This window comes from Xenopus tropicalis, chromosome 9 (genome assembly GCF_000004195.4).
Source record: "Xenopus tropicalis strain Nigerian chromosome 9, UCB_Xtro_10.0, whole genome shotgun sequence".
NCBI lineage: Eukaryota > Metazoa > Chordata > Amphibia > Anura > Pipidae > Xenopus > Xenopus tropicalis.
The window spans coordinates 10,862,388-10,876,581 of record NC_030685.2 but is presented as its reverse complement, the minus strand read 5'-3'; positions in this window follow the sequence as shown (position 1 = coordinate 10,876,581).

The window sequence follows — 14,194 nt, the reverse complement described above, 5'->3', positions numbered from 1 at the left end:
TACTAGACTGAAGGGCGTGTTTGGTAAATTGAGTTGAGAAGAACTGAGCATGCTCATTAGCCAACAACCAAAGTCAATTCCAAAGGGGCCAAGAGTATTAGAGAAGGAAAAGGAATACTAAGGGGCACATTTACCAAACCACAAATCCGAATCACGAATGGGAAAAAATCGGATTGGAAACGAAGATTTCTGAAGATCGCAAATATCACGAAAATGCTTCCGAAAAAATCGTATTAGTCACGATAATATCGTATTGGCGATCCGAAAGTCACGAAATTTTCGCACCGAACAATTGTAAACAGCGGTAAATCCTTTCTGATTTTGTCCGAAAAAGTCATGCGGCGTACGAAAAAGTTGCACGGTGTACGAAAAAGTTGTGCAAAAATACGCTCGGAGCATTCGTGCTTTTGTAATTGTGCCCCTAAGTGATTAAGGGGATGCTGCAGCCTTACTATTAACCTTTTAACAACCAGAGTGACAGGGACTTTTCACTGATTACATTTTTATGTGGGGGGTTTACATGTCCTTTAATATTCTGTTCCTATGCTCTCCTTTGTCATTACTATCTATTACAGAGAGATACTCCTATGGCACATTAATGATAGAATGTGATCAGAGATGGGTTAAACATGACAAGAATGAAGAATATGCTGGCTTAATTTGCTGTGAAGATGACGACTGTGAAGAGTTATATGGTAAATAGTAGAAGATATAATATCACTGGCTCTGTGCGTGTTCATTGGCCAGACAGTGAAATTGTAGTAGGTGTAAAAATGTCCCCTTAATGTTCTGATAAGTTGCTCCTCCCCTTTAATCACCATCCAACTTGGGTGTTACTTCTCCATGTTCCCTTAGGGTAAGAACCCATGGAACCAGTTACTTGCCCAAGATAGATCTCTGCTACCGCGGGCAAGTAACTGCTCCATGATGGCTTTCCACCGGCAACAATAGAAGTCCATTGGAAAGCCTTTTCGGAGTGGTTACTCACCCTCAATAGCAAAGTGTAACAAAGGGGGTTAACCTTTATCAATATTATTTTATTAATTGCAGGATCAATGATTAAACCCTCTGATAAAAACTGTTAAATGCCCAATAACTTACACACACAAGTAGTAATGGAATTTAAAACATTTACTTAGCTTATGTGTGATTATACAGTAGTTACAGAGATAGCCAGTTTAGCATTAGATCAGCAAACTCGGGGAGCCCCTCAACCTTTGGTGCAAGACCTTCAGGTTCCTGATAACCATGTGATGATCCAAAATGTCCCGGCACCCATTCAGGAGTCCCAGGCGAAGCTCCTGACCCAAGGCAGAGGCTGTTCTTTTATGCCAAAAGTTCTTAGGAAAAAAAAACCCCAAGCCCAACTACTGACTTGAACAATATTGTTTAACAAATAGTCAGCCATTGTGTCTGGTCAGATACAAAAATTTATACCTCTACAAAAAGTTCTTATTTAAAAAAAATTGGGTATTGTCTGCCCGCTGTCTGCTTGTTGTATACTTAATAATATTTGCTGGGTAAACAGTCTATAGTCTTTGTTTATTGTTACATAAACACAGGTATTGTTACCCAACAATATACGTACACGGACACTGGACTCCCCTTATCGTCATAATAAAATTGTAAATCATACAAATCATAAAAAAACCTACTGCACTACATTGAGATCAATCGCGGGCGAGTAGCTCACTCCGTGGGTTCTTACCCTCAGAAGCAGATCTACTAAAACTTGATTTTTTCCAGATTTATATTTGTTTGAAAGCTCGTTTCCACAAATGGAACATTTATCAAAAGAGGTGAACTGAGAAAGCATAAACAAACGAAGAAAAGTCACAAAAACCTCTAAAACCACCAAGCAAAGAAAGATCTTCCAGTTGCAAAAGTCAATCTGCCATTGGTACATGATCTCGACCAGTTTTAGATGGAGTGCTTTCAGATTCGGAATTGTTGCAGTTTTATCACATAATCAATCTCAGAAAAGTTGTTCCTTTTTTTCTGCAACTTTTTTGAGTTTTCGGCAAGCCTGATCCCAAAAAGTTGCGGTTAGACTCCCTTTTTCCCATTCCTTATATTTAAGCTTTGTTTGAATGCAGCTTATTTACCCAACGTATCAATGAAATGAATAATAATTGCATTTTCAACTCTGCCCTCAGATCTGATTCCATATCATCACATCATGTCCTGCTACCAAAGGACATCTTGCTATTATTTTAGACAAAAGGACGAAGGGAAGCCGATGAATTGTCGCCTTGACTGCAGCTTTTGGAGGAGAATCCATCCAGGAAAAACTAACTGAAGAATCTGGTGCCTTCATGCACATCATTTACTTTTCATTTACTTTTGGGCATGGCAATCCACAGTAGATTTATCATCTAAACAATAAATAGTACTCCTGTGCAAAATCCAGATCGAATATGGTGGTGGTGGGCTTCCATGGATACTTACCATAGTATCAGAATCATATATAATTGGGCAAATATCCCAGTCTTAAACCCACCTCATTTGTAAGCAGTAATTAACCTTTAATCACGTCACCTACACCAGGAAACACAAAGGGTGCTGGGAGTTGCAACAATCAACACTTTCTTTCTTTCTTCAACAAGGTTCACACCAATAGAGCCCTTGTTCTTCAACCACAGGCACACAGATCATAACACAACAGGATACAGTTTACAGTTACCCATGCCAGATTAACAGTCAGGTTGAAAAATCTTTCCCCCAGGCAAGTTCACTTTCTGGTCCCTCCAGTGTTCCCTTCCTCTCTCACCATCAGCCTCCAGTGCCTTCATAGGGGTCCAGTCAACACTCCCCCCTTTTACAGGGCCTAGCCCAAAACACCAGTCTTGCCAGGTGCTCTGCAGTGGAAGTCCAACACTGTTCACCACTACTTGCCGAATCCCAGAAGGCCTTCCTAGACCCTCATTATCCACTTTAACCCTGACTGGCGGGGTACCCGCTGGGAAGCTACTCCCACTCACTCCTTGGTGGGGCTTTTTAGCTGCCCATTCTCAATAACCTGGGCTTCCTCACACCATTACAGTGTGCTATACATTGGTGGTTCCCATCATAAAGCCCACTCCATTGTTGTGCAATCTGCTTCTGCTACTTATGGTATGTATCATGCAATAACAGTAATAAATACTTCTTGGATTTGAAATGTGTCCATTTCCACGCAGTGTGTTTGTATTATTTTTGCTTCATCTCTTCCAACTGGAACTGGAACCTGGAAGTGGAGTCCCAGCAGTATTCCCAAGACTCACTGGCAAAACCTGTGACACCACAGATGCAAAAACATGTGGAGCGACAAATACATTTGTATGCATATAATATGGGGGCTATATGTGGAGGTATTCTGAGAAAAGTTAGAATTTTTTTTTTTTTTAGATTTATGTTTGTGGGAGTATAAGATTGTTTTGTTTTTTTTCTCAAAAAATTTGAGTCATTTCTTGAAAAATTTGAGAAGCGTACGAACGTTCGGGATTTATAAAACTTTTTGTGACTTTTTTAGACTGACAAAGCACACCAGGTTTCAGATGCTGAGTAAAATTGAGTCCTATGGAGGCTCAGAATAGTAGAGAAATAGAATAGTCAGTCACAGCCTGTCCTTGACATGTTTTCAAGGGGAAGCTAAATGCATTATTGTTTTCTAGTTCACACATTTTCAAGGGGAAGTTAATCCCATCATTGTTTTCTATTTTACACATTTTCAAGTGAAGCTTAAACACATTATTGTTTTCCAAGACTGAGCTCCAATGCTCCTAAAATGGCTGATGGAGCACTTCCTGTTAAAGAGAATTCATGGAAATAAATGGCCATGATTGTTTTCTATTTAACGCATTTTCAAGGGGAAGTTAATCCCATCATTGTTTTCTATTTCACCAAGTTTCAAGTGAAGCTTAAACACATTAATGGTTTCCAAGAATGGGTGCCAATGCTCCTAAAATGGCTGCTGGACCACTTGCCGTTAAAGAGGATTCATGGAAATAAATGGCCATCATTGCTTTCTATTTAACACATTTTCAAGGGGAAGTTAACCTCATCATTGCTTTCTATTTCACACATTTTCAAGGGGAAGTTAATCTCATCATTGTTTTCTATTTCACACACTTTCAAGGGGAAGTTAACCCCATCATTGTTTTCTATTTCACACACTTTCAAGGGGAAGTTAATCCCATCATTGTTTTCTATTTCACACATTTTCAAGGGGAAGTTAATCTCATCATTGTTTTCTATTTCACACACTTTCAAGGGGAAGTTAATCCCATCATTGTTTTCTATTTCACACATTTTCAAGGGGAAGTTAATCTCATCATTGTTTTCTATTTCACACATTTTCAAGGGGAAGTTAATCTCATCATTGTTTTCTATTTCAAACACTTTCAAGGGGAAGTTAATCCCATCATTGTTTTCTATTTCACACATTTTCAAGGGGAAGTTAATCTCATCATTGTTTTCTATTTCAAATACTTTCAAGGGGAAGTTAATCCCATCATTGTTTTCTATTTCAAACACTTTCAAGGGTAAATTAATCCCATCATTGTTTTCTATTTCAAACACTTTCAAGGGTAAATTAATCCCATCATTGTTTTCTATTTCACTCAGTTTCAAGTGAAACTTAAACACATTATTGGTTTCCAAGACTGAGCTCCAATGCTCCTAAAATGGCTGATGGAGCACTTCCTGTTAAAGAGAATTCATGGAAATAAATGGCCATGATTGTTTTCTATTTAACGCATTTTCAAGGGGAAGTTAATCCCATCATTGTTTTCTATTTCAAACACTTTCAAGGGGAAGTTAATCCCATCATTGTTTTCTATTTCACCCAGTTTCAATGGGAAATTAATCCCATCATTGTTTTCTATTTCAAACACTTTCAAGGGTAAATTAATCCCATCATTGTTTTCTATTTCAAACACTTTCAAGGGGAAGTTAATCCCATCATTGTTTTCTATTTCAAACACTTTCAAGGGTAAATTAATCCTATCATTGTTTTCTATTTCACACAGTTTCAAGTGAAACTTAAACACATTATTGGTTTCCAAGAATGAGCCCCAATGCTCCTAAAATGGCCACTGGAGCTCTTCCTGTTAAAGAGGATTCATGGATCTGAATGGCCATTAAAATTTCATGAATTTCTCAAATTTTTATACATGCCTTGAATTTTGAACAATAAACGCAATATTTTATTTTGTCCCTAAAAAAAACATTATTGTGACATTTCATAAATGCAAGAATGATTGTTTTTTTAATCGAAAAAATACCAAGTCAAGTTTATACAAGCTTCAAAGCCAGAAAAATTGTAGTTTTAGTAATTCGGCCCCTTAGGGGCCCATTTACTTACTCACGAACGGGCCGAATGCGTCCGATTGCGTTTTTTTCGTAATGATCGGTATTTTGCGATTTTTTCGGAAAATTATCGCGACTTTTTCGTTACCAATACGATTTTTGCGGAAAAACGCGAGTTTTTCGTAGCCATTCCGAAAGTTGCGATTTTTTCGTAGCGTTAAAACTTGCGCAAAAAGTTGCGATTTTTTCGTAGTGTTAAAACTTGCGCAAAACGTCGCGCCTTTTAAGTTTTAACGCTACGGAAAAAGCGCAACTTTTCGCGCAAGTTTTAACGCTACGAAAAATCCCAACTTTTTTTTTTCCAATTCGGTCGGAATTCGTGTCTTAGTAAATCTGCCCCTTAGTGTTTGTTCATTTCTACCCAACTGAGATATTATGCAGCACTTTCCAGAGATAATACATAGACACATAATTCATTGGGTTGGGAAAAAAAGACATCTGCCAATCAACCCTCCGAATGATCTCTTCGTTTATATTTATGTGTATATCAAAAATTGAGGAATAGAATTATAACTCTAGCCCGAGTGCTAAATCGGTGGTATAAATCCAATGTACAGCACTCAATAGGTCTTGAAAGCCAATATTAACGGCACCGGCACACAAGGAGATTAGTCGCCCATGGTAAAGCTTCACTACTGCGGGGGACTAATCTACCCCAAATGCCTTCCTACCAGCAATAATGTTGTTTGAGAGATGGACTACATGTCGCCTCAGTTTTCCTAAGTTGCCCAAAGTTTCCTTGGAAGGCAAGACTTCATAAAACCAAAGCAACCCCCACCGTCCTCACCCCCCTACGCTGCTTCAAATGGAAGCTCCGTTCCTCTAATCTAAAGGGGGGGCCTCTGGTGCGTTGATTGTTTTTATGGGAAAACACAACCCCCCCAACTGCCTATAATCCCCTCTAATGTACTTGTACAGAGTAATCATGTCCCCTCGCAAGCGCCTCTTTTCCAGAGAAAACAACCCCAACCATGACAGTCTCACCTCATAGTTTAACCCTTCCATCCCCTTTACCAGTTTAGTTGCAGTCTCTGCACTCTCTCCAGCTCATTAATATCCTTCTTAAGGACTGGAGCCCAAAACTTCCCCCCATACTCAAGGTGAGGCCTTACCAGGGACCTATAAATGACACTGCCTGGAATTAGATAACTTGTTATCTACAAAAAACCCCCCAGATCCTTCTCCATTAAGGATCCCCCCAACACACTACCATTCAGGCAAATGTGACTTTACTTTTAAGTTCAGATTTGCAGTGTTTAGTTCATAAAATAACAAAAACAAAGGTGGTACTAAGACAAGTATACAGGTTATTTATGTCCAAAACCATAGTTGCAGCTGTGCTGCCCTCATAGCTATTCTGGCAGAATAAAATTATTGATAGAGGTATCGCCATCTAGTGGACGCTTTTATCAAGACATCTATAAAAAAAGCTATTAAATACGGGAGCAGGAAGTAACCTATGTCACAGGAAGTTCTCAAGTTGCTCTTTACATATATACTGTATATTAATTTGTATTTTAGTTTCACAAAAAAGCTAAGAACTTCAGAATCCACCAATAAATATTACAGGAGAGCAACTTCTGTTTGTTGAAGATTCTATCTATTGTTTAACTGAGATAGAGTGTATCTACGTGCAGTTTGCAAATAGAGCTCTTGACTTATCTCCTGCTCCATTGGCTCCATTGTACTGATAATATAGGGTAACATAGACACTAGGAACCAGATAGGTGCTGGAATGTCAAACTGAAGAGTTGAACAAGTAGTTAAATAATTCAAAAACCCCAACTAAAAAATGAAGACCAACTGCAAAAGCACTCTTTACATGATACTAAAAGTCAATTTTAAGATGAACAACCACTTTAATTAAGGGTCCAGTAGGGCATGAAACCTTTATAAAGAACAGTTATGTAATGATATCTTTTTAGAGCTTACACTTTAGTATGGTGGGTCCAGGTGCTCAAACCCCAGACCTTCAGCTTTGGGAGCCAACTTGGGTTGGCACAACTCCATCACCACCAAAACGAAGTTATCGGTATTTAGTTTTTCTGTGGGCTTCTGGCTCAAGTAGAGAGGGGTAGTTTTTACAAAAGCACCTGGAACTAACTAAGAGAGGGTGACCCCTGGGGGGCACAAGTACATGAGTACTAAGGGGTATAAGAGTGTCTACTTGCCTCCCTCCACCCATCCTTCTTGAAAGGAGCTCTCCCTAAAACAGAGTAAGGAGGCCCACAGCTACTTGAACAGTTCCCCATGCAATGGGCAAAATGCCAAAAACTCCCCTTTTTCTGCACTTTGCACACTATGTGAGGCATTTTAAATGAGCCTTATTGAGTTTTAGCTTTGTTGAGCCCCCCATTCTTCTAGAATCATAACATTATGAGTCAACAGGTTGATCAGGACAATTGATCAAATTTGTATCTACAACAGTTATTATTGCTATAAGACCAGAGGAACGTGCTCCTTCAACATTGCCAAGACCATAAGTAAATGTTTAATAATTGAATCAAAGCTGTGGCCTTCCAATCCCAAGAACTTGGTTCCGTGTAAAGGTTAACAGTTTTTAATGGCTGATAAAGGGAAGGGACATTAGAGGCAGAAATAAGAGCTGATAACCACCATCTTCTCTCCATATTGACGATGCCAAGTCATTAATAGAGCAAAGTACTTAATGATTCTATTTTACGATCAGTAGTGCGTTCAGCAAACCATTTCTACAGCCTCCTGTTCCAGAGCCAAATCTGTCCCAACTCGGGAGGCTCCATTCTATCCAATCAGGGAGGAGATTAATACAAATATCATTTAAAAAACACACAAGAAGCCCAACCGGGGCCAAGAGGCGGTGTGACTGGAAAAGGTACAGGAACTTCTATATCTGTTCTCTGACTTATCCGATTGCTGAGATTCACTCATTCTCTTTGGTTTTCTCATTTTCTCTAGATTTTTACCCCAAGACATCGACTCAGAATGTTCTCTCTCTATTCCTCCCTACTCACCCTAGCACTTATTGGCACGAAACCAGGTAAGTAAACCTCCAATATCCATGTATCAATCTATTTTGTACATAGGCTTATAATATAATTAGTGTAGGTAAGCACCTATGTAATCCCTGGTTCTAGAAAGAATAAGAAAGAGATTAGTAGGGGGCAGATGTAGCAAAATGAGAGTTTAGAGCTTAATACATAAAAACTCACCTACATACTATTTATTCCTATGGGATTTTTAGAAGCGTATTTATCAATGGGGGAACGTTTGAACTCACCATTTGATAAACACACTTCTATAAATCCCATAGGAATGAATTAAACATGGGGGAGTTTTTGGGGCAGATTTATTAAAATGTGAAATTAGAGCTCATCATAGAAAAATTCACCCACTTTTTGTTCATTATGGGAGTTTTAGAAGCAAATTTATCAATGGGTGAAAGTTAGAGTTCACTGTCTGATAAAAAACCCTTTTGATAAATCTGCCCCTAGGGGTCCTTCACTATGGGGCAGATTTATCAAAATGTATGTATGTATAACTTTATTTATAAAGCGCCACAAGGGTACGCAGCGCTGTACAGTCTTACAGAATACAAAATTACATTCTCAAAAATGTGAGCTCATTACAGAAAAACTCACCCACTTTTTGTTCATTCCTATGGGATTCTTAGAAGCATATTTATCAATGGGTAAAAGTTAGAACTCACCATGTGCTAAATATGCTTCTAGAAATCCCATAGGAATGAATAGAACATGGATGAGTCTTTGGGGCACATTTACTAACCCACGAATCCGAATCCGAATTGGAAAAATTCCGATTGGAAAACGAACATTTTGCGACTTTTTCGTATTATTTGTGATTTTTTCGGCGCCTTTACGACTTTTCGGAAATTGTCGCGTCTTTTTAATTACCAATACGATTTTCGCGAAAAAACACGAGTTTTTCGTAGCCATTACGACTTGCGCGAAAAAACGCGAGTTTTTCGTAGCCATTACGATTCGCTCGTATCTTGTCGCGACTTTTTCGTATTGAGCGCTCGTAAGCGGCGGGCGAAACTTTCAGACTTGATTTTGGAAGTCTCCCATAGGGCTCAATGGCACTCTGCAGCTCCAACCCGGCCCAAGGAAAGTCTCCCATAGGGCTCAATGGCACTCTGCAGCTCCAACCCGGCCCAAGGAAAGCCTCCCATAGGGCTCAATGGAACTCTGCAGCTCCAACCCGGCCCAAGGAAAGTCTCCCATAGGACTCAATGGCACCCTGCAGGTCCAACCCGGCCCAAGGAAAGTCTCCCATAGGGCTCAATGGCACTCTGCAGCTCCAACCTGGCCCAAGGAAAGTCTCCCATAGGGCTCAATGGCACCCTGCAGCTCCAACCCGGCCCAAGGAAAGTCTCCCATAGGGCTCGATGGCACTCTGCAGCTCCAACCCGGCCCAAGGAAAGTCTCCCATAGGGCTCGATGGCACTCTGCAGCTCCAACCCGGCCCAAGGAAAGTCTCCCATAGGGCTCGATGGCACTCTGCAGCTCCAACCCAGCCCAAGGAAAGTCTCCCATAGGGCTCAATGGCACTCTGCAGCTCCAACTCGGCCCAAGGAAAGTCTCCCATAGGGCTCAATGGCACTCTGCAGCTCCAACCCGGCCCAAGGAAAGCCTCCCATAGGGCTCAATGGCACTCTGCAGCTCCAACCCGGCCCAAGGAAAGTCTCCCATAGGACTCGATGGCACTCTGCAGCTCCAACCTGGCCCAAGGAAAGTCTCCCATAGGGCTCAATGGCACTCTGCAGCTCCAACCCAGCCCAAGGAAAGTCTCCCATAGGGCTCAGTGGCACTCTGCAGCTCCAACCCGGCCCAAGGAAAGCCTCCCATGGGGCTCAATGGCACTCTGCAGCTCCAACCCGGCCCAAGGAAAGTCTCCCATAGGGCTCAATGGCACTCTGCAGCTCCAACCCGGCCCAAGGAAAGCCTCCCATAGGGCTCAATGGCACTCTGCAGCTCCAACCTGGCCCAAGAAAAGTCACCATACTGAAGCTTCAATGAATCCGAATGTTTCGTACTCGGCGCGAAAGTTGCGAAAAAGACGCGACTTTTCACGCAAGTTTTAACGCTACGAAAAAATCGCAACATTTTGCGCAACTTTCGGAATGGATACGAAAAAGGCACGACTTTTCGCACAAGTTTTAACGCTACGAAAAAATCGCCAGATTTTGCGCAAGTTTTGAAATGGCTACGAAAAAGTCACAATTTTCCGAAAAATCGCAAAATACTGGACATTACGAAAAAAACGCAATCGGACGCATTCTGCCCGTTCGTGGGTTAGTAAATGTGCCCCTTTATGTATTACGCTCTAGACTCACTCAATCTGCCCCTTAAATTCTAATAACCTTATTTCCACAGGTGATTCTGCATATTCCCACTTTGTTCAGACAGCTCAATGTTTTGAACAGACTCAAGATACAAAATTGTATCTTTATTTTTTAGTAAATTCCAATGAAGCCCATAGATGTATAATAACACACATTCATCTTTCTTGATAAAGTGACTCAAGAACATGTTTAACTGTATCATGAGCAACATCATTAAAACATAGTTAAAAGATCATCGTTAAAGGAAAACTATACCCCCAAACAATGTAGGTCTCTATATAAATATATTGCATAAACAGCTCATATGTAAAGCCCTGCTTCATCTAAATAAACCATTTTCATATAAATATACTTTTTTAGTAGTATGTGCCATTGGGTAATCCTAAATAGGAAACTGCCATTTTAAGTACTAAGGGCCGCCCCCTGGGATCATAGGATTCACAGTGCACACAAACAAGCCAAGGCACACATACATGCTAGGCCCCATCAGCCAATGAATGGGCAGAGTTCTGCCTTTTGCTCCCACACTACTTCCTGTTACAGTTAGAGCTGCATCACTTCCTGTCAGCTGATCTCTGAGGGAGCACACAGCCCATCACTAAATGGCGGCTCAAGGGAAAGGATGTAAAAGGGCAATATTTACTGATATATATACTGTATATAACTACATAACAATGTAATACTTTGTATTTATCTATTTTAATACCCCTGTTTATATTAATGTATTATACTGTACAGCGCTGCGTACATAAGTAGCGCTTTATAAATAAAGTTATACATACACATAAATATTCCAGTTTGGGGAGATTCTTTAATAGGTCACTTAACATAATATATACTATCTGGTTAAGTATTCATTCTGGGGGTATAGTTTTCCTTTAAAAGCAGAAAAATATCTTTCAGTAGAGGGCAAATCAGAGCTACATTAGTATAATATTGTATTATAGCTACTGTATATACTCGAGTATAAGCCTAGTTTTTCAGCACCCAAAATGTGCTGATAAAGTCACCCTCGGCTTATACTCGAGTCGGGTGCCATGGGTCCCTCCAGACTAGCACCCTCTCTCCTTTGTGTGCAAATTAGACCACCCCGCAACCAGACCCTCCAGTGCCCTGGCCTAGGCTCCCACTAGCAATACTTATAAACCCTTACATCTCCTCCGGGACTGGGTCTGCTGCCAGTTTGCCAATGTGCAATGAGCGTGGGGTAATACTCATATTGTTTTTGTTGACCCTCTTCTCCGCTTACAGAGCTAGTTTACTGTTTTTCTTTGAAATAAATATTGAAAAACATATACCCCACTGATGCCTCAATTAATGTCATTTTATTGGTATTTATTTTGATTATTGAAACTTAGCAGTAGCGGCTGCATTTCCCACTCTAGGCTTATACTCGAGTCAATACGTTTTTCCAGTTTTCTTAGGTAAAATTAGGTACCTCGGCTTATATTCGGATCGGCTTATACTCGAGTATATATGGTAATCTGCAATGTTATTTCTGCTGAAAGTGCTATGATTTAAATGACCTATAGGGGGAGCCCTGTGGTGTGTGTTGGATAAAGCAGATGATCGTCTGATTCATGACTGTTACATAACGGCCTATCTAATTAGCAAACAAGGTAAGCTCTGATAATCAATATGCTTCTTACTGCCATATTACCCACAGGCCTCCATTTCTGTTAACTGGATTGCACCATATTTGCACGTGTGCCATCAGTAACTAAATCCCCAGTATGGAATTAAAACAACAGTTGTTCGATCTGAATTTAATAACTGTAGTACATAACAAGCAGGCACACATTTGCTTTTTTTTTTTCAATTTTTGTGTCGCTGTAACTGGGATGGGAGTGCTAGCGAGACTGTAGGTCTGACTAACTGCCCAGTTCCAAGGAGGTCCAACTGGATCATGCAGGGGCTAGTGATGAGCGGATTTTTTGTCAGACTTGGATTTGCAGCGCAATGTGGCGTTTCACCAACTGTTTTATGAAACTTCCGCCAAATTTTGCAGCAAAAAATTTGCGGCCGCGTCAAAAAAAGGATGAGCAAATCTGCCCCGTTTCGCCATAAAAAATTCCCGAAACCGTGAAAAATATGCAGAAAACATGTAAAAACCCACAACTTTTTCATTTTGTCTCACAAATGATAACGTCAACTTCCCCCCCCCTCCAAGAAAACCCTTTAAAACTGAGAAACAAAGAAAGATCTTCCAGTTGACATCTGCCATTGGCCTGATCTCGACAGGTTTTAGATGGCACGTTTTTGCTTTTAGATTTGTCACGGTCTTTGTCACATAATAAATCGCTAATGTTTTTTTCCAGTTTTTTTTTGGCTTAAAAAAACATGTATTGGGAAAAAAACATGTAAGTGTTAGTAAATGCCCCCTTGAAACCAGGCAGTATGTGTCTAATGCATTTCTATTGTCTCTCTGCCGATATATACAGGTATAGGATCCCTTATCCGGAAACCCGTTATCCAGAAAGTTCCGAATTACGGGAAGGCCATCTCCCATAGACTCCATTATAAGCAAATAATTCTAATTTTTAAAAATGATTTCCTTTTTTTCTGTAATAATAAAACAGTACCTGTACTTGATCCCAACTAAGATATAATTACCCCTTATTGGGGCAGAACAGCCCTATTGGGTTTATTTAATGGTTAAAGGATTCCCTTTTCTCTGTAATAATAAAACAGTACCTGTACTTGATCCCAACTAAGATATAATTACCCCTTATTGGGGCAGAACAGCCCTATTGGGTTTATTTCATGGTTAAATGATTCCCTTTTCTCTGTAATAATAAAACAGTACCTGTACTTGATCCCAACTAAGATATAATTACCCCTTATTGGGGGCAGAACAGCCCTATTGGGTTTATTTAATGGTTAAATGATTCCCTTTTCTCTGTAATAATAAAACAGTACCTGTACTTGATCCCAACTAAGATATAACTACCCCTTATTGGGGGCAGAACACTGCTTCTGGGTTTATTTAATTTTTAAATCATTTTTTAGCAGACTCAAGGTATGGAGATCCAAATTACAGAAAGATCCCTTATCCAGTAAACCCCAGGTCCCGAGCATTCTGGATAATGGGTCCCTTACCTGTACATATTTAGAGTTGCCACTTGTCTGGTTTTGAACCAGACAGCCCAGTTTTCAGCTGGTCTGGTCAAAACCAGGTAGGACTCGGTAACATTGACTGTGGCGAACGGCCAATTGCCAATCGCAGTGTCATAGCCCTGCCCCCGTGACATCACGACACAGCCTCCTCCCCGCCCTGTGACATCACAGCCCCACCTCCTCCCCGCCCCCTGTGACATCACCCTGCCTGACTAAGAAAGCTGGCAGAGGAGGCAACCCTATACGTATTGTAAATGAAAATATTTTTCATAAACAGTGGCAAAACCGAAGGCAAAATAACCAAGAATAACGAAGAATAGTAGAGACGGCCCCGAATTATTTAAGTATTTACCACTGGAAACAGCGTTACGTCATTAATTACAC